Source organism: Trichosurus vulpecula, chromosome 1, assembly GCF_011100635.1.
Source record: "Trichosurus vulpecula isolate mTriVul1 chromosome 1, mTriVul1.pri, whole genome shotgun sequence".
Lineage (NCBI taxonomy): Eukaryota > Metazoa > Chordata > Mammalia > Diprotodontia > Phalangeridae > Trichosurus > Trichosurus vulpecula.
This window is the reverse complement of record NC_050573.1, coordinates 236577394-236597030: the sequence shown is the minus strand read 5'-3', so window position 1 is coordinate 236597030 and position 19637 is coordinate 236577394. Positions and strand designations below refer to the sequence as shown.

The 19637-nt window shown below is 40.5% G+C and overlaps 1 protein-coding gene across 1 annotated transcript in view; it reads left to right on the top strand.

Annotated features, from left to right (window-relative positions):
- The first annotated feature begins 8139 nt into the window (after positions 1-8139).
- Positions 8140-19637, top strand: part of LOC118856125 (myosin regulatory light chain 12B) — a 29186-nt gene continuing 17688 nt past the window's right edge. Inside the window, exon 1 of the mRNA XM_036766227.1 lies at positions 8140-8290. The gene's annotated coding sequence lies outside the window, so the exon portion shown is untranslated. The remainder of the gene's footprint in view (positions 8291-19637) is intronic.

The following is a 19637-nucleotide window of genomic DNA, read 5'->3' as shown; positions in this document are numbered from 1 at the left end:
GAGCCGTATCACCATCCCTTGGTGATCACTCGGTTGTGCAAAGCAGGAAGCTGAAAGACTGGCAAGGACTAATTTGCAAGATTCTGCTGTCAGTATCTGTATACTCACTGTTCTGCTTAGTATAAGTTTGATGCTTAATAAACATTCCTTGAATTCTCTGCTCACAAAATCCAAAACCAATAAAGTGTGTTTAAGTGGAGGATGTTAAGAATGCTATCAAATGAAAAAAAAAATGTCCTCCCTTAAAACCAGTGGCACCTGCTTTGGTAAATCTCCTGAAAGACCAGTAGCAGAATTATTAGTCTATAAGGAGGAAGGAGGGATGGGAGGGTTGGGTGGTGTACCAGCTTTATCTACAACAGTTATCTATAGCAAAAGCTCCTTTGCCTCCATCAGTCATCTCCATTTCAGAAAGCATTCTCCATTAAAGAACTACCTTTGGCTTAGCAATAGTGATCACTGATGAAACAGCAGCTCCAAATTTAGCAACCACAATCACTACAGAGAAATCAATTTGACTGACAACCAGCAGCTTCCATGGTAAATTCCAAACCCTGTTTAGTAACATTCTCCAGTGGAAAATCAGCAGCAGCTTAAAAAAATTACATTGGAATTGACAGGCTTTCTTAGTCTAATGAAGCATCCAACATAATAAAGCTTTAGGGTATTGGCCTTATGTGCCTGGCTACAAATATAACAGCTTAGGTTCTGTTTAGGAATCAACTTTTCCCTAATAAGTAGCCTGATAAATCCTTGATGCCAGAAATTGAGTGGGATTAAGGAGATGAAAGCCAGCTAAGTGGCTCAGGGGATAGAGCACTGGGCCTGAAGTCAGGAAGTTGAGTCTTTTCAGTTATTTCTGACTTCATAACCCCATCTGGGGTTTTCTTGGCAAAGATGATACTGTAGAGTGGTTTGCCATTTCCTTCTCCAGCTCATTTTACAGATGAGGAAACTGAGGCAAACAGTGTCAAGTGACTTGCCCAGGGTCAGCAGCTAGAACTGAGGCATTTGTCCTCCAGACTCCAGGCTGGTGTTCCAACTATTGTGCCACCTAGCTGTCACAAGGACTCGGGTCAAGAAGACATAAATTCAAATAAACTGGAGAAGGAAATGACAAACTTGCATTACCTTAGCCAAGAAAAGGTTTGAGTGAAGGCTTAGGAGGGAGTAAAATCCTATGAGTTCTCTACACAGAAAAGGCAAAAGCCATGGAGTCTGACAAATTTGGAAAGACAACAAATGGGATGTGGGTGGGAAGAGGGAAGAAAAGGAAGATAAAATGAGAAATGGAGTCAGCTGTGGTAGGTCTTTTGTCATCTTGGAAAGAAATCTGGGAAGACTGTCAAATGAGCAATGATGTTAAATATGTTATGCAAGATGAGAAGCAGAAAAGCTTTAAGACAAATCATAAGACTCATTTTGGACATGTATTCCTCACATATTTTCATTAACCCTCACATACTCATTTATGGACTCATGAATTCATCCTAGTTCATTCACTTCCCTAAATGGTCACTAGAAATGAACAGGCAGTTCTCTGAGGCAGAAACCCATGCTATCAATAACCACATTAAAAAAAAAAACCCATTCCCAATCACTAAAAATAGTTGTTTAGTTGAGTCAGACTCTTCATGACCCCCTGGACCGTACTGTCCATGGGACTGTCTTGGCACATGCTGGAGTGGTTTACCATTTACTTCTCCAGTGATTTGAGGCAAACAGGTTAAGTGTTTTGCCTAGGGTCACACAGCTACTGATTTCGTCTGAGGCCACATCTGAACTCAGGCCTTCTTGACTCCAGGCTCAGTACAATATCCACTGAGCTACCTAGCTCCCTCCTCACTAAAAATAAGAAAACTGCAAGGTCAGAGTGGCCAAATAAACTGGGATAGATTAATGTTAATGGAAACAATGAAAGGGATGGATTCAGAGAAACACAGGAATTATATGAACTGATGCAGAATGAAAATAAGCAGATAGCTCTGCTAGCAGAGAACAACCTATATGCCCAGACATCATTGTAAAGAAAAACAATTTTGCAAGATGAAAGAACTCAATGGCCAATTTTGACTCCAGAGGAACAATGAAGCACTCTACAGATAAAGAAGAAGAAACACACTTCTGGATGTGTGGAATTGTTTTGCTTTATGAAGTTATTTGACAAAAGGATGTTTTTGGTTTTTTTAATTGTAGGAGGGATCTAGAGGTAGAGAGATGGACAAATGATAATGATGAGACATTTTTTAAAAACAAAAGGAGGCTCCTAAGGAGGCAAACAAGGAGGACAGTTTTGAAACTAACTTGTAAAGTCCATTCTATTTTTTTTAAAAGGTCAGTTGTTTTGGTGGAGATTCAGTTTAACATATAATCCCCTCTGTTCTTTTCTTTGTATGCAGAAAAAAAGCTCATGTTAATTGGTGTCTCAATACGAAATAACAAAAAAGATTTTTTAATTATTTAAAATTTAAAAAATTTTTAATTCTTCATTTACCATCAATGGTGATAATAGAATCTGTGCCCTCCTCCCCTAACCAGTTCCTCTTTCTGTGTCTTAGCTTCCAAGCTAATATCTAGGCTCTCCTCAGGTGCTTGGGACTCCTGACTAATGTATATTCCCAGGCATTTCTTCCTACCCCATTTACTCTAAGCTCTAGGTGTTAACATGGCAGAGACAAATATCTGGCACAGGCACAAGAAGGTACCAGCCTGTTCCCCTATTCTTACAAGTTCAACCACTGAGTTTTTTCTCAGAGTTGATTAAAGTTACTTGCAAGCCTCACTTGCTTTCAGTTAGTAGGTTTCTTTTCCCTACAAAAAAGGTAGCTAGGATTCTGCTGTGTTCCCTCCAAACAACCTCCTTCCCTCCCTCCCATTACCTGTAGGTTCTCTGCTATGACAAGATTGATTTCTGGCCTTCTGTTTCTAATTCTGCCATTTCCAAATCCAAAAGAGCTGTGGAATCTGTCCCTGAACCAAGTAGTGCTATGCCAGCCCACACAATGTCCATGACTACTACTGGTAACACCCAGAGTCAACTGGAGTAATACCAAGCCACCCCCTTAAGGCAGAGTCCTAGTGATGCTGAGAGCAGCTTTTTCCCCCAGGAGGGAGCCTGAGAATTAAGTATCCCAATTATTGTTGCATATCAGATTCAATGGATTCTGTCCAGGTTTCTACTGGAACCAGTTTGGAAAATGGCTTTTAGTGATAGTTCCAGAGTTGAAGTCACAAATGAATGGGACTATTGGTCATAGGGACACAAATTATGACAGCTCAAGTTCATATATTGTGGCAGTTCTTGAGTTCATGCTACCTGAAATCAAGGTGAGAGACACATACTTCAGTACTGGAATAACATGAATCATTTCAAGGGGCCAATCAATGTCAAATTGAGAAGGCAGATTCCAGGTTTCCTATTCTTGCCTTCTCCACAGTATGTGACAGTTGATGATTCCCCTCTGGAGAGACTACTCTCTCCTCTGTGGATTTTCATGATTACTCTTTCCTGTTTCTCCTACCCATCTGATTACTTTTGAGTCTCCTTTATAGGAGTACGAACTGTGTCCCAACCCTTCTGTGTGGGTGTATTCCAACTCTTTGTACTGGGCTCTCCCCTCTTCTCTACATTCTTTCAGTGAGTTCATCAGCTTCTATGAGTCAACAATCATCTCCATACAGATGACTCAAAGTTTCATATCCAGTCCTCACCTCTTTCCTAAACTTCCATCCCAATTCAGAATCGCCAACCACTTGCTGGAGTCTCTACCCAGATGTCCCATAGGCATCTACAATTCATATCCAAAACAGTACTCACTATTTTTCGTCTTAAGCTCACCCCTTTTCCAAACTTCTCTACATTTAGGACATTAGCAGCCTTCCAATCACACAGGTTTGGGAACTCCTCAACTCTTTATTCTCTCTCAACTCCATTATCAAATCATTGGCCAAGTCTACATACACATCTCTCCCATTCATCCCTTTCCACCATTACCCTAGGTCAGGCCCTCATCACTTCTTTGCCTAGACTACTCTGTTCAAGAATCTGTAATGGCTCCCAGTAATTTTTAGGATAAAATACCAACTTCTTTGTTTGACATTTAAAGCCTTTCATAACCTGGCTCCAACGGATCTTCTCAGGATGATTTTATACTACTCCCACTTGCATTCTCCACTCCAACCAAACTGGCAGCCATTCTGACTTTCATGCCCTTGCACAGGCTGACCCTTTCCATTATCCCATTAGAATGTAAGCTCATTTCCAGTAGGGATTGTTTCAGTCTATGATCTTGTATCCTCAGCTCTCAGCTAAGTGCCTGGCACACAGTAAGCACATAAGAAATGCTTGTTGGCCGAAGATATACATATGCTGGTATCTCTCTTGGAATATTCTCCCTCACCTTTGCTTCTTGGGTCCCTATTTCCATTCACAGCCTAGCTGATGTCCTTTCCTGATGTCCTTGGTTGTCAGCATCCCAGAAATCACTTTATGTTTACTTCTCTTTGCATATATATAGCACAGTGGAAAGAGCTAAAGTTGGAGTACTTCAAGCCGGTTTGAAATTCCTACTCTGCCACTTATCAATTACTCAACAAGTATTTATTAAGGGCCTGCTATGTGCCAGGCACTAGGAATACAAGTACAAAGAATGAAACAATCCCAACTCAAAATCTGTTAAGATGTTTTTCAGTCATGTCCAACTTTTTGTGACCCCATTTGGAGTTTTCCTGACAAAGATACTGGAGTGGTTTGACATCTCCTTCTCCAGATCATTTTACAGATGAGGAAACTGAGGCAAACAGGATTAAAAGACTTGCCCAGGCTTATACTGCTAGTAAATGCCTGAGGCTAGATTTGAACTCAGGAAAATGAGTCTTCCTGTCTCCAGGGCTGGCACTCTGAACTGCTTGAAACATATCCTAATGGAGGAGATAAGCACATATAAAATGATTTCAACACAATACAAAGTTAATAAACAGATACTGCACAAAGTGGTTGAATACAAGGTAGTTTGGAAGGGAAGGCACTAGCAGTTGGGGGAAGGTGTATATCAGGAAAGGTTTCATGCAGAACATGGTGCCTGAACTGCACCTGCAAGGAAAAGGACTCTGAGTTCTTAGTAAAGAAGGAAGGAAAAGAAGAGAGTAGATTAAAGCCATGGGGGGGTGGCCAGTACAAATGCACAGAGACAAAGTGTCAGGAAGAATAGTATTATGACACTGGACAAGTCACAACCTCTCTGGACTTTAGCTTCCTACCTGTATAAGTGAGAGGCTTGGATCAGATGATTTCTAGATCTATGATCTTATTTTGCCAGCTAACTGTGATTACAGAGGTGGTTTTTTTTCTCTCTTCACATAGCTAATTACCTAGTACAATGCCTGACAGGAAGCAGATACTTAACAAATGCTTGCTGAACTGAACTGAATTATATTTGCTAAAGATGACTACTGTAAATATAAACAAAGTTCAGCCATGGAGAGGTAAGTGTACAGTGTTTGGACTCTAGCCTACTCTGTGAGCTGTTCAAGAGTTGCTTCCAAGCTGAAGTTCCCTGGATCTGTTTCCTCAGAGACCCTCCCATAATAACTGATGCCACAAGGCACTCACTCCATGTGCTCAGTGTATAATCTTCTGGATTGAACAAAAGGAGCTGGCAGGGCCACTGATGCATTAAAGCAGCCTCTGTGGGAGTTTTTCTTATTTGTCCAATTTTCCTTCTGGGTCACAGCCAGGATGATAGAGATGGTCAGCATCACAAATAGGGGAATGAATTATTGTGCCAGCTTCATATATGGTTTTGAAGTTGATCATGAACTGTGTCAATGAGAGAGAATATTCAATTAAACATTCATTAAGTGCCTATTATATACAAGGCATTGTGCTAGGGATGTTTTTGGACCCAGAACCACAATTTCATAGCTATAGGGAACGCCCAGTGAGGAAACTCCTCTCTATCAATGCAGAGTGGCATCTACTTGGCAACTGAGTCTGCCCTGAATCACACAGCCAGCATGTCTAAGAAGCAGTACTAGAATCCAGATCTTCCTGACTTCAAGGCCAGTTCTCTACCCACTACTCTTCACTGCTCCTCTGCGCTAGGAATATGCAGACAAATGGAAAAAAAATCTCTGACTTAAAGGAGTGTACCTTCTTTTGGGGAACTAAAACACATAAATTGCATAATAAACACAAAGTAATTGGAGAGGGAGAGAGAGCATAAATAAGTTGAGGGGGATCAAGGGCTTCCCAGTGGAGATGGCACCTTTGGAGAACCCTGAAATAAGATAAGGGGAAGGGCAATAGAATGGGGACAGATTAATTTTTTGTTTTAAAGACTGATGGCCAAACAAGTTGTGGTATATGATTGTGATAGAATACTATTGTGCTGTAAGAAATGATGAACTGGCTGATTTTAGAAAGAACATGGAAAGACTTCTATGAAATAATGAAGTGAAATGAACAGAACCAAGAGAACCTCGTATACAGTAACAGCAATATTAATTTAAGAATAAGTCATTCTGAGTATCCTAACTACTCAAATCAACTACGAGGCACTTGTGAAGGATGATGCTATCCACTTCCAGAGAAAAAATGATAAATAGAAGCATGCATACTATGGCTTTATATATATATTTATATATCTGTGTCAAATGGCCTTTTCTAGTGTGGGGTAGGGAGGGAAGGAGGGAGATAGTTTGGAACTTAAAATGTAACCAAAAACTAAATTAAATTAAAAAAAGACTGACAGTAAAGTATGTCTTATAAGAGACGGGAGACCACAGGTGTGGAATGAGGTATACATTTTCAGAAATGACCAATGTGTTGATATGCTTGCTTTATTATATTTATTTGTTGGGAGGGTTGGGGGAGGTCTATGGAAGTGAAAGTGATGGAGCATCTAAAACATTAAAAACAATGTGTGAGAAATCAACACCATCTTAAGGCATTTATTATGCAGAGATACTGTAACAAAAAATTATGCATAGGTTTTATAAGATTCAATGCTAGAAACAACAACTTGCTCATTTTTCATATGAGGAAACTGAGGCCCAGAAAGGGAAAGTGATTTTTCGAAAATCATACAGATACTAGGCACCAGAACCTAATCATGAATCCAGATCTTCTGACTATTTTAGAGCACATGGTCCCTGTTCCTCATGAGCTAATCCATATTCTCTCTTTTCTGTACCCTGCATACTAAATTATTTTGACGAACAGTTGTCCTGTTATTATGGTTATAATCACAATAGTAACATACAAAAAGGAAAATGTCAACTTTTAAAAATTTTAGTTTTAACTAAAAGTTTCATATTAAAAATAAAATTAAGGGGCCATGTGTTCTTTAGGAATTCTCTTTCATCAATGCCTGAAATCGTTGTCTGTGACATTATATATAATCCTCTAATCTCAAGGAGAAAAGGAAAGTTTGATTTTTTTTTAAAGTCAAAACCAGGCGGGTTCTGGGCGGAGAGATCAGTACGTAACTTTTTCTGTAAGGCTACCTACCGGACGAAGGTAAGACAACTAAGGGAAACCAGAGGAAGGCAGCGGGGGCCAGTGGGTGAAGGCGTCCGTGCACGGCCTGCAGTGTCCTAAGCAGCAGCTGTCCCGGCTGGCAGCTCGGACTCTTTACTTTCCCTGTGGCAATAGCAGCCAACCGCCTTCGAAGGCCAGACCAGGTGGAGGAAGGCGCCACTACCAGCGCCCAACGCCAGGGCGGGCCTACATTTTTCACCTCCATTTCAACAAGACGCAGTCTACAGAATTGAGGGCCGCTCAGGCCCCGCCCTGCCCAGGGTCCAAATTCCGCGCTCGGTTTGACCCAGCCCGGCCAAGCTCCACACTCCCCTTTCCCTCTTTCCGGATTTGTGTTGGGGCCAAGATCTGTGCCAGGGCTTGGAATGCGGAACAGCCACTGGAATCTACCACCTTACGGAATCGAGGGGGTGGTTGTACAGAGAGTAGGAAAGGCGCCTGCCAAATCTAAAGTGAGAAAATGCCGCTAAAGAGTGGCCAAAAAGCACAGAAGAAGTTCTTCTCCTCTTTTCGGTGTATAAGCTTCCCTGATTTTATCCATCTACCCGGGGGGCGGAGAGACAATTTTCTTCCCCCCCCCCCACTCGCCCCAAGTTGGACGCTTTCACTTCCGGAAGTGGCGGAGCCGAGACACAGAGCGGCTTCTCCTGTACAGTGGTGCCCTGGTCGCTGTCACCTCGCAGCTGGTCGGCTCTGTACTCGCGCAGAAGGGGAAAGCCCTGAATTTCTCTTGGCTCTCCGTGGCTGCGGGTGAGTGGCGCCCGCGCCGTTAGAGCGTGACATCTTCCGCCTCTCGGTTCCCGAGCTCCCGGCACAGCTTCCGGGCGGACCCCGCCCCAGCCGGCGGCCGTTGTGGGGGAGGGAAAGCGGCCCTGGCTAGGGGCGCGCTTGGGACGGGCGGGGAGCCTTTTCCGAGTGACCCGGACGGGGGGAGTGTGGGGGGGAGCGAGTCTCTCCTGGAGAGGCTGAGGCAGGGAGTGGGTTCTGATGTCTTTGGGTCCCCTGTCCTTGATGGGCTTCCCTACGGATTCCGTCTCAGTCCCGGGGGGGGGGAAGGGGGATGGGGTGGGGTGGAGTGGATGGGGTGCCAACCCCTGAATGGGATGGAAAGTGGGCTGCTGCCTTCGGACCCACCCTGGAAACCTTGGCAGGGTGGGGCGGGGGATTGGGATAAGAGAAGGTAGAGAGACTAGGATGCCCAACCTCGGAGCCCCGGGATGACGCCCTGGAAGCCCGCGGGCCGCTTTGCCCCCTGAGACTCCCGCTCCGAACCAGCCGTGGCCGGCTTGTAAGGGCAGAATTCTCCCTCTGGGTCCAGAGACTGAGCAGCAGCTTCAGGTGTGCGTAACTTAGGGTAAAGGAAGTATTCATTGAGCATCACTGTGTACCCCAGGGTTTGGAAGCATGAGAATAGGTATGCGTAGGGATAGGAATCCCAAAAAACCAGTGTCTTGGCTTGGGGGGCGGGGAGGAAAAATAGTAAATGCAAATTATTTACATTTTTGTATATAAAAATAATAGATATAAAATATAAGAATAGTAAAAAAGAGAAAGATGCAAGTCTAACAGGGTTTTTGGATTTGACAAAAAGGAGTAAATAAGGTTGGGTAGAATGTGACTAGTTTATGGAAGGTTTTTTAGAGCTGAATTACAGGAGTTTAAATTTGATATAGAAAGCATTAAGGGGCCATTGTAAGTTACCGAACATAGGAGTACTACGAGAAAAGCCCGTTTTAAGATGGTTAGTCTGGCAGCATTTATGTAGGGTATATTGGAGGGAGGGGAAAGATAAAGATCAGCCAGTTATAATTACAGAATTTAGAGTGTAGAATTTAAGAGCTGCAAAGGACCTAGTCCACCCCACCCCAATTTTATAGATGAAGAAACTGGAGCATAGAGAGTGACATGACTTTGGCAACATAACCCAGCTACCAAGTAGTAAAGCAAGGTGCCCTGTGTCTAGGTTCTAGTACTGTATTCTAGTCTGCCTTAGTTTGTCTATCGCAGTCCTCTTGTTTTAACAGGTAAGGCATCTGACACTTAAGCAACTTGCTTGTAGTCATGTAAAGAATTTTAGGGCCCTCAAATATTTCACCAAGTTGAATAGCTTTTGATTGTCTAGGAAAAGTATGTGGGCAGCAAAATTGTGAAGTGAACAAAATTTTAGTGATCTCAGTCTCCTTTTTTCAATACCTTTTCCCAGTAGTTTAAATTTTAGTGTAAATGCTTTTCCAAGATGGCAATAATATCCAGACAAATGGAAAAAATTTCTTCCTTAAAAGAGTTTACCTTCTATTGGGGAACTAAAACACATTATCTAATAAACACAGAGTAACTGGAAGGGGGAGGGAGAGCACAAATGAGTTGAGGGGGATCAAGGGCTTCCCAGAGGAGTACCAGAGTATAAGTATCAGAGGCTAAGTGTGAGGAGATATTGGGGAGAAATAGCGCTGCCTCTGAGTTACAATTTCATGTGAGACCAGCTTTCTCCCTTTGCCCTCCATTTCCCATCTCTAATGAACCACAGAATCTGTTTTATCCTTTTTCCCCCCACCTCAATTCCTAGAGGCTAGAATTCAGTCTAAAGTAAAGTAATAGCTGATATATTTTATAGCGCTTTAAGGTTTGCCATGGTCATTAGTTGGAGTCTCTCCTTTAGCTTTCTCCTTGCAATGTAATGATCATGCTTTTTGTCCCTTGGGTCATCCGTCTCTTCACAATTTTGCCTAGGAATAAAATAGCTGTTACTGAGACACAAAACTTACAGATCTGTGCCTTTTCAGTGGCTGTCCTCCATGATTGGAATGTACTCATTTCTGTCTCTTCTAATCCCTAATTTCCTTAAAGATGCAACTTAAACATCACTTCTGGGAAAGCCTGCCCTTCCTCCCTAAACTACTTTCTATCCATTATGTTACAGAGAACTTTCAAAACCAGAGGAGTTTGTATTTGATCCTTTAGGCAATAGGGAACCCCTGGAGTTTATTGAGTAGGGGAGTTACATGGTCAAGACTAGTCATTTAGGATAACTGTATCATAAATAGCTAATTTTTCTGAGATCGAAGAACAATTATGTGTATCATTAAATCTGTTAGATTTGCTTTGTTGTAAGTCTTATTTGATTATAACACTAAATTCTGTTTGTGTGCAGTATTCATAGTTTATTGCTCACTTAATGTGATCATCTGCTGGTAACTTTTAAAATGTAGAGAAAACATTGGTCTTGACTGTAGTAAGGGGTGGATATGAGAAATAAGGAATATGTGGGAAACATTTCAAAGAATTGACAAGAAAATTGACATTCATTCAAAGGTTTTAGGTGAGGTCATTATTCCTCTTGGCTCTCTTTATGTTGCTGTCTAGGAAACCTCATTCTTTTAAGTGGAGTCAGCCGGTCATTTCTTTGCTGATCTGAACTCATACCCCATGTTTACAAACCACCTTTACTTAAATGAGAGACGTTGTGAGGTTATGGAAAGAGCGCTAGATTTGGGAGTTAGAGGACCTAGGTTTAAATTCTTTCTTTATTCCCTATGCTGATCGCCTTTGAGCAGGCATTTCATTTTTCTGGCTTCGTTTGTTTCCTTTACAAAATGAAGAAATTGATGTGGATGCTCTCAAAGGTCTTTTTCATATTTTAGTTCTATGATCCTATGTGCCATTGTTGCCTCAGATTTATCAAGTTTAAAATAATTGGTTTTCCCAAGTCTCTTCTCTCCCTACCTCACTTCTAACTCCCCTCCACCAAGAAAAAATAAACACATTTTTTTTTATAACTGTCTCATTTCTTTCAGAATATCACTGTTCTTTCAGCAACTAACACAGGTTTATTTCCATCTCAGACCTTACATGTGCAAAGCACATAAAATATGGGTAATAAATATTTGAATTGAATTGGATCATTCAAGAACAAAAGACCAAGAAGAGTCTTCAATTTAATTAAACAAGCATTTATTAAACATCTATATTCTGCAAGACACTGTGTAACTGGGGGATACAAATGTATACCTAAGTAAATAAAAAGTTTGGACAAAGAAAATTCCTAAGTGGTAAATTGCAGGAGCAGGAGTAAGCAATATTTAGCTGAGCCTTGAAAGGGGCCAAGTATTCCAAAGGTGCAGGTAAGAAAAAAGATTCTATAAATGAAGGACAACCTGTGTAAAAGTATGGAGGTGAGAGAATATCATGTATGGGGTGCAGCAAGTTGTAAATCATCAGAGGGAGAATATCATGAAGCCATTTTGGAAAGCTAGATTAGAGCCGTATTATGAAGGATTTTTAGATACTGGGCAAAAGAGTTTGTATTTTATCCTTTGGGCAATGGGTAGTCGGTGAGATAGCCAAACCTGTGCTTTAGTAATATCAATTCGACAGCTGTATTTAGGATGGAGTGCAAAGGGGAAAGACTGGAAGTACTTAGCTCAGAGGTTCCCAAACTTATTTGGCCTACTGCCCCCTTTTAAAAAAAATTACTCAGTACCCCACTGGAAATCTTTAACCCTTTAACGGTTTTCTGAAATTTGTGTCATTTAAAAACATATGTACATATGTATGTTTTTAAATGACACATCTTAAAGTTAATAATTTATTGTAAATTTATGGGTTTTTTCCTGCATTAAATTTTGATGAGACAGTATTGCATCATGTAACCATATAGTATAGTATCATATTGTAAACAAGTAAACCAGTGCAAACATGCACCTATTCCTGCCTATGTATGCTGGACTTCCTGATGATGCACTACAAGCAGGCCTGCCAGCCCTTTGCTTGTTAAGACCTGTCGCAGGACTTGGATCAGTTATAACTTGCATTTTGTGTTTATTTGGAAATTATCTTTTTTCCTTATGTTTCTACCACCTCCTTATTTGCCCCTTATTTTATTCAAACCCCCTCCCCCCACCCATTGCACCCGAGGCTGCTACCACCCCTGGTGGTGGGAGGGGGGCAGGCAATTAGACGGATTCAGAGGCTATTGTAGTGTAGGTAGGTGTGATGAGGACTTGAATTGGGGCAGAGAAAGTGAGTAAATAGAAGAAATGTTAAAGAAATTGAATTGACAACACTTGGCAGTTGATTAGATATAAAGATTGAGGGAAAGTATGATATTGAGGATGAATCTGAGGTTTCAAACATGGGTGATTGGACAGAAATGGAATTAGGAAGAGGATTGGATTGGGGGAAAGATAAGGAGTTCTGTTTGGTCTTGTTGGTGGAGATGCCTGTGGGGCATTCAGGTAGTTGATGTTTGGGACTGGAGCTCTGGAGAGAAAAAAGGTCTGGTTATGGAATAAACTGATGAGATCACCAAGGGGGAAGTTATAGAGAGAGAAAGGGCCATAGGACATAGACCTGGGAGATACCATTACTTAGAGGTGGCTAGACTTAGATGATGAGTCAGCAGAGGAGATTTAAGAATGAATGGTCTGGAGGTACACCAAGATTGAGCAGTGTCAGAAAAACAGAAACAAAACCATCTTCCTTGGTGGAAACCCATTTATTGCAGATGGGGAGAGCCAACAAAGGAAGGCAGAATCATTCATCAGCAATCAGGTAGAAGGAAGGAAAGGGTATAGTAAACTTGAGACACATTGTGAAATAAAAAGGTATAGGAAGGGTTGAAAATTTGTAGAAAGTGATATAGAGGGGAGGAATCAAAAATGACTCCAAGATTTCTAGGTAACAAAAGGAAAATTGCTTTCCACATTAAGCCAGTTGGTACTTGGCAAGGGAACAAAATATCTTGTATCTAGTTTTAGCTACTAGTGTTAATAAAGCATCGGCAATTCCTTTTTTCAGTTGTGTCCTACTTTTTTGTGACCCCATTTGGGGTTTCGTTGGCAAAAACACTTGTGTGGTTTTCTGTTTCTTTCTCCAGCTCATTTTACAGATGAGGAAACTGAGGCAAAGAGGGGTAAGGGACTTGCCCAGAGTCACGCACCTAGTAAGTGTCTGAGGCTAGATATGAACTCACAAAAAGGAGTGTTCTTGACTCTAGGCCCAGTACCACGAAGCTACCCTGTAATTCCACTGACTTAAAAATCAAAGTAGAGTGGATGTTTAACTAGCTGACAACCTTAACTAAGTGACTGCTTTGTATGGAAGCACTAGAATTGCTTGCAAGATGGATTGAAGGGACTTAATAACTTAAAAACCATCCCCCAACTAGGGGAGGTTAGGAAAAAGAAGCATTGGCATTGTTTATTCTGTGGTCACCTTTCCCAGGGACCATAGAGTCACACAAGCCAGATTCAACTCACAATCTACAACTTGACATATGAAAGATCTGCCTTTGCAACAGATCTACATGAATATACAGCAAGTCACTTAATAAATGTTAAAGTATGCAGTTTGATATTCCACTGGATTAAAAATGTATGCCAGACTGTCATACTCTTTTGAGAGTATTAGACTAGGTCTAGAATTCATGGTTAAAACTAGCAAAAAATGTGGCCACCTGATTAAATAGTATTACCAAGAGAACATATCATATGATTTCCCCTTCTGCACCTGGCCTTTGTACATTATTTGAAATCTATTTGGTTACCTTCACCCTGAATTAAGTGGTATTTGGTTACTCCAATATCAGCATACCAATTTACTGGTAGCATTTTTTTCTTAAAATTCAAAGGGCCTGGGAGAAACATCTATACAAAGGTATAGAACTGGTGACAGAGCAGGAATAGAATAAAAGAAGTTAAGAGGCTCTTGGATTTGCTTCTTATACAAGTCTGTCTTGGCTCCAGTTAAAATCCCTGAATTAAAAAGTCTTTAGGACTAATTACAATGCTGTTCAACCTGATTTTTCTTTTTTTTCCTTTTAAGTTTATTTAGTTTTAGTTTACAACATTCAGTTCCACAAGTTTTTTGAGTTCCAAAATTTCTCCCCCTCCCTCTCCTCCTCTGTCCCCCCACAGAAAGCATGCAGTCTGATATAGGTTCTACATAGACCTTCACATTAAACATATTTTTACATTAGTCATGTTGTAAAGAAGAATTATAACCAATGGAATGAACCACGAGAAAGAAGAAACAAACAAAAAAAGAGAGAGAGCAAATAGTTTGCTTCAATCTGCATTCAGACTGTAATTACTTCTCTGGATGTAGATAGTTTTTCCATCATGAGTCTTTTGGAGTTGTCTTAGAGCCTTGCATTGCAGAGAAGAACCAAGTCTATCAAAGTTACTCATTACAGAATATGTCTGTAATCAGGTACCATGCGTCTGTAATCATGTATAATGTTTTTCTGATTCTGCTCCCCTCACTCAGTGTCAGGTCACGTAAGTCTTTCCAGGTTATTCTGAAGTCCATCTTCTCCTCATTTCTTATAGCACAATAGTATTCCATTACATTCATATAACACAGCTTGTTTAGCCATTCCCCAATTGATAGGCATCCCCTTGATTTCCAATCCTTTGCCACCACAAAAAGAGCTGCTATAAATATTCTTGTACATATGGGTCCCTTTCCTACTTGTGTGATCTCTTTGGGATACAGCCCTAGAAGTGGTATTGCTGAGTCAAAGGGTATACACATTTTTACAGCCCTTTGGGTATAGTTCCAAATTGCTCTCTAGAATGGCTGAATCGGTTCACAACTCCACCAACAATTTAACAGTGTTCCTATTTTCCCACATCTTCTCCAGCATTTATCATTTTCCTGTTTTGTCATGTTAGCTAATCTGACAGGTGAGATGTGATACCTAAGAGTTGTTTTGATTTGCATTTCCCTAATCAACAGTGATTTAGAGCATTTTTTCGTATGACTGTAGATATCTTTAAATTCTTCCTCTGAAAACTTCCTGTTCATATCCTTTGACCATTTCTCAATTGGGGAATGACTTGTATTCCTATAAGTTTGACTCGGTTCCCTGTATGTTTTAGAGATGAGGCCTTTATCAGAGACACTGGTTGTAAAAATTCTTTCCCAATTTTCTACTTCCCTCCTAATCTTTGTTGCATTTGCTTTGTTTGTACAAAAACTTTTCAATTTAATGTAATCAAAATTATCCATTTTGTATTTCATAACGCTCTCTGTCTCTTGTTCGGTCATAAATTCTTCCCTTCTCCATAAATCTGACAGGTAAACTATTCTTTGCTCTTCTGATTGCTTATAGTATCAGTCTTTATATCTAAATTGTGAACCCATTTTGACTTTATTTTGGTATATGGTGTAAGATACTGGTCCATGCCCAGTTTCTGCCATACTGTTTTCCAGTTTACCCAGCAGTTTTTGTGAAATATTGAGTTCTTATCCCAGAAGCTGGATTCTTTGACTTTGGCTCTCTTGGATTCTATCAAACAGTAGATAACTATAGTCATTGACTACTGTGTCTTGTATACCTAACCTATTCCACTTGTCCACCACTGTTTCTTAGCCAATACCAAGTAGTTTTGATGATTGCTGCTTTATAATACAGTTTAAGATCTGGTATGACTAGGCTACCTTCCCTAGCATTTCTTTTCATTAATTCCCTTGATATTCTGGACCTTTTGTTCTTCTAGATGAACTTTGTTATTTTTTCTAGCTCCCTAAAATAATTTTTTGGTAGTTTGATTGATATGGCACTAAATAAGTAAATCAATTTAGGTAAAATTGTCATTTTTATTATATTAGCTTGGCCTACCCACGAGCAACTGATGTTTTTCCTATGATTTAGATCTGACTTTATTGTTGTCAAAAGCGTTTTATAATTGTGTTCATATCGTTCCTGAGTTTGTTTTGGCAGGTAGACTCCCAAATATTTTATAATGTACCCTGTAACTTTAAATGGAATTTCTCTTTCTATCTCTTGCTTTTGGGCTTTGTTTTTTTTATTATTATTTATTTAATATTTTTAGTTTTCAGCATTGATTTCTACAAGAGTTTCAATTACAGATTTTCTCCCCATTTCTACCCCCCTCCCACTTCAAGATGGCATATATTCTGATTGCCCCATTCCCCAGTCAGCCCTCCCTTCTGTCACTCCACTCCCCCCCATCTCCTTTTCCCTTACTTTCTTGTAGGGTAAGATAGGTTTCTATGCCCCCTTGCCTGTATGTTGTATTTCCTAGTTGCATGCAAAAACTTTCTTTTTGAAGATCTGCTTTTAAAACTTTTGAGTTCCAGATTCTCTCCCCTCTTCCCTCCCCACCCACCCTCCCTAAGAAGGCAGGCAATTCAACATAGGCCACATGTGTTTCATTATGCAAAACCTTTCCACAATACTCGTGTTGTGAAAGACTATATTTTGCTCCTTCCTATCCTATCCCTCTTTATTCAGTTTTCTCTCTTGACCCTGTCCCTTTTCAAAAGTGTTTGCTTTAGATTACCTCCTCCCCCATCTGCCCTCCCTTCTATCATTCCCCCTTTTTTATCTCCTTCCTCCTTCTTTTCCTGTGGGGTAAGATACCCAACTGAGTGTGTATGTTATTCCCTCCTCAGATCAAATCCGATGAGAGCAAGATTCACTCATTCCGCTCACCTGCCCCCTCTTCCCTTCCAACAGAACTGCTTTTTCTTGACTCTTTTATGCGAGATAATTTACGCCATTCTATCTCTCCCTTTCTCCCTCTCTCAATATATTCCTCTCTCATCCCTTAATTTGATTTTATTTTTTTAGATATCATCCCTTCATATTCAATTCACCCTGTGCCCTCTGTCTATATACATATATGTATATTCCCTTCAGCTACCCTAATATTGAGGTCTCATGAATTATACACATCATCTTTCCATGTAGGAATGTAAACAAAGCAGTTCAACTTTAGTAAGTCCCTTATGGTTTCTCTTTCTTGTTTATCTTTTCATGCTTCTCTTGATTCCTGTGTTTGAAAGTCAGATTTTCTATTCAGCTCTGGTCTTTTCACTGAGAAAGCTTTAAAGTCCTCTATTTTATTGAAAATCCATATTTTGCCTTGGAGCATTATACTCAGTTTTCCTGGGTATGTGATTCTTGGTTTTAATCCCTTTGATCCCTTAATGTAGAAACTGCTAGATCTTGTGTTATTGCTGCCTTTTTATGTTCCCAGCCAACTACTTGACCCTTGAGCTTTTTGTGAGGTTATGACTGCTTGTAGAGTAGAGAGTACTTTGTCCCAAGCTTGAGCAAGCTCTGCCACACCAGTGCTCCTCCTCCCCCAAGAACTGCCAACCTGGACCTCTGCTGAGATCTAAGCAGGCTCTGCACTCTTGCTCTGATCCACCACTTAATTCCTCCCACCAGCTGGGTGAGGGGCTGGAAGCAACTGCAGCTGTAGCTCTGTAAGCAGCCTCAGAGCTCCACTACCTCTACCACCCCCTCTTTTCACTCTGTCCCCACAGTTTTTCCCACTAACCTTCTTTGTTGTCTTTGGTGTTTGTGGGTTGAGAAGTCTGGTAACTGTCACAACTCACTGATTCAGGGTGCTAGGGCCTGTTCTGCCCTGCTCCTGGGTCTGGTTGGTCCTGGCATGGCCCACATTGGGCTCTGTTCCACTCCACTCCCAGCATGGTGTGATAGACCTTATGTAGTGACCATCCAGGCTGTCCTAGGCTGGAGCCCTGCTTCCTTCTGCTATTTCGTGGGTTCTGCAGTTCTAGAATTTGTTCAGAGCCATTTTTATAGGTAATTGGAGGGTCCTGGGGGAGAGCTTTAGGCAAATCCCTGCTTTCCAGCCCAGGCTTTGTTAGTAACATATAGGAATGCCAAGGATTTATGTGGGTTTATTTTATATCCTGCAACTTTGCTGAAGTTATTTATTATTTCAAATAGTTTTTTACTTGATCAACCTGATTTTTCTTCTTCTCTTTACTATTTCTGATCGGAAAATATTCATCTTAAACTCTCTCTAGTCTTTGGCAGAATGCTTTCCCACTTTTCAGCTAATAACATAAATATCCCTGATAATTTTATAGCAAAACTTACCAAATTTTATTTAACCTGACATTTAAAATATTTAGTAAGTTAGATGGAGTGGGACAGTTCTTCATCTAAAACAAAATTGAAAAGATTGAACTTTTTTTAAACTTTTTTTTCCTGAAAGAAATAAGGATATTAACCACATCATCAATTTCTGCCCTTGAAAACAATACATTGTCTAAAAACCTACTAATGAACTTTTCTTGGTTCTCTTATATATGTACTTTAAAAGTATACTTCTTCATTATTTCAGTGGATCTTTGATCTCATCTATGTTTTTAATCCTGGTGACAAATAGAAAACTCTATATACCTTCTGGTCCTATGCAGCTCTTGGTCATGTCCTTCTGTAATTATAGGTTATCTATCCTACGTGTGAATCTGGGGGAATCATGGGAATACCCCTGGATTCATATTAAATGTAGGTAATTGTTAATTTGTGATAGCCAGACTGAGAACGGAAAGAACAATAAGAGGCGCAAGAAAACATAGAAATAGAATCTTTGAATTGGAATGGACTTCAGAGGTCATTAAGTCCAAAGTTCCTCATTTTAAAGATGATGAAATAGAATCCAGAAAAAAAAATTAAATGACTTGCTCAAGGTCACATGGATAGTGGCAGAGTCAGGAGCAGAATTCAGTTCTCCCCAGTGAGCTAGAAGCCTTCTTCTGGATCTTTTGACCAGTGCCACTCTTGGGTTATCCATTTGTTATCCTTCTTGCTTACCTGACTAGCCCACTTCTTTGTCATATTTTTCATAATATCTTCCAATTTAATAACATTCAGTGTAAATTATTTGTATTTCTAAATTTGATTGTTTTGTGGGTTTGTGCCCTCAATAAAAGAAAACTAGCAATTTTTTTCCGCCATTTAATCATCTCAGATAGTCTTAGAGACTTGCTAGAGTTGTTGTTCAGTTGTCCAACTCTGTCCAATCCCATTTCGAGTTTTCTTGGCAGAGATACTGGACTGGTTTACTATTTCCTTCTCTAGTTTATTTTACAGATGAGGAAACTGAGGCAAACAGGGTAAAGTAACCTGTCCAGGGTCCCACAGCTAATAAATGTCTGAGGCCAGATTTGAACTCATGAAGATAAATCTTCTGACTCCAGGCCCACCACTCAGTCCGCCAAGTCACTTAGCTCCCCCTTTCCAGAGTTCCAAAAGGTGAAGTGAGTTGGCTGGGGCTTACACAGCCAGTTTGTGTTAAGAGACAGGACT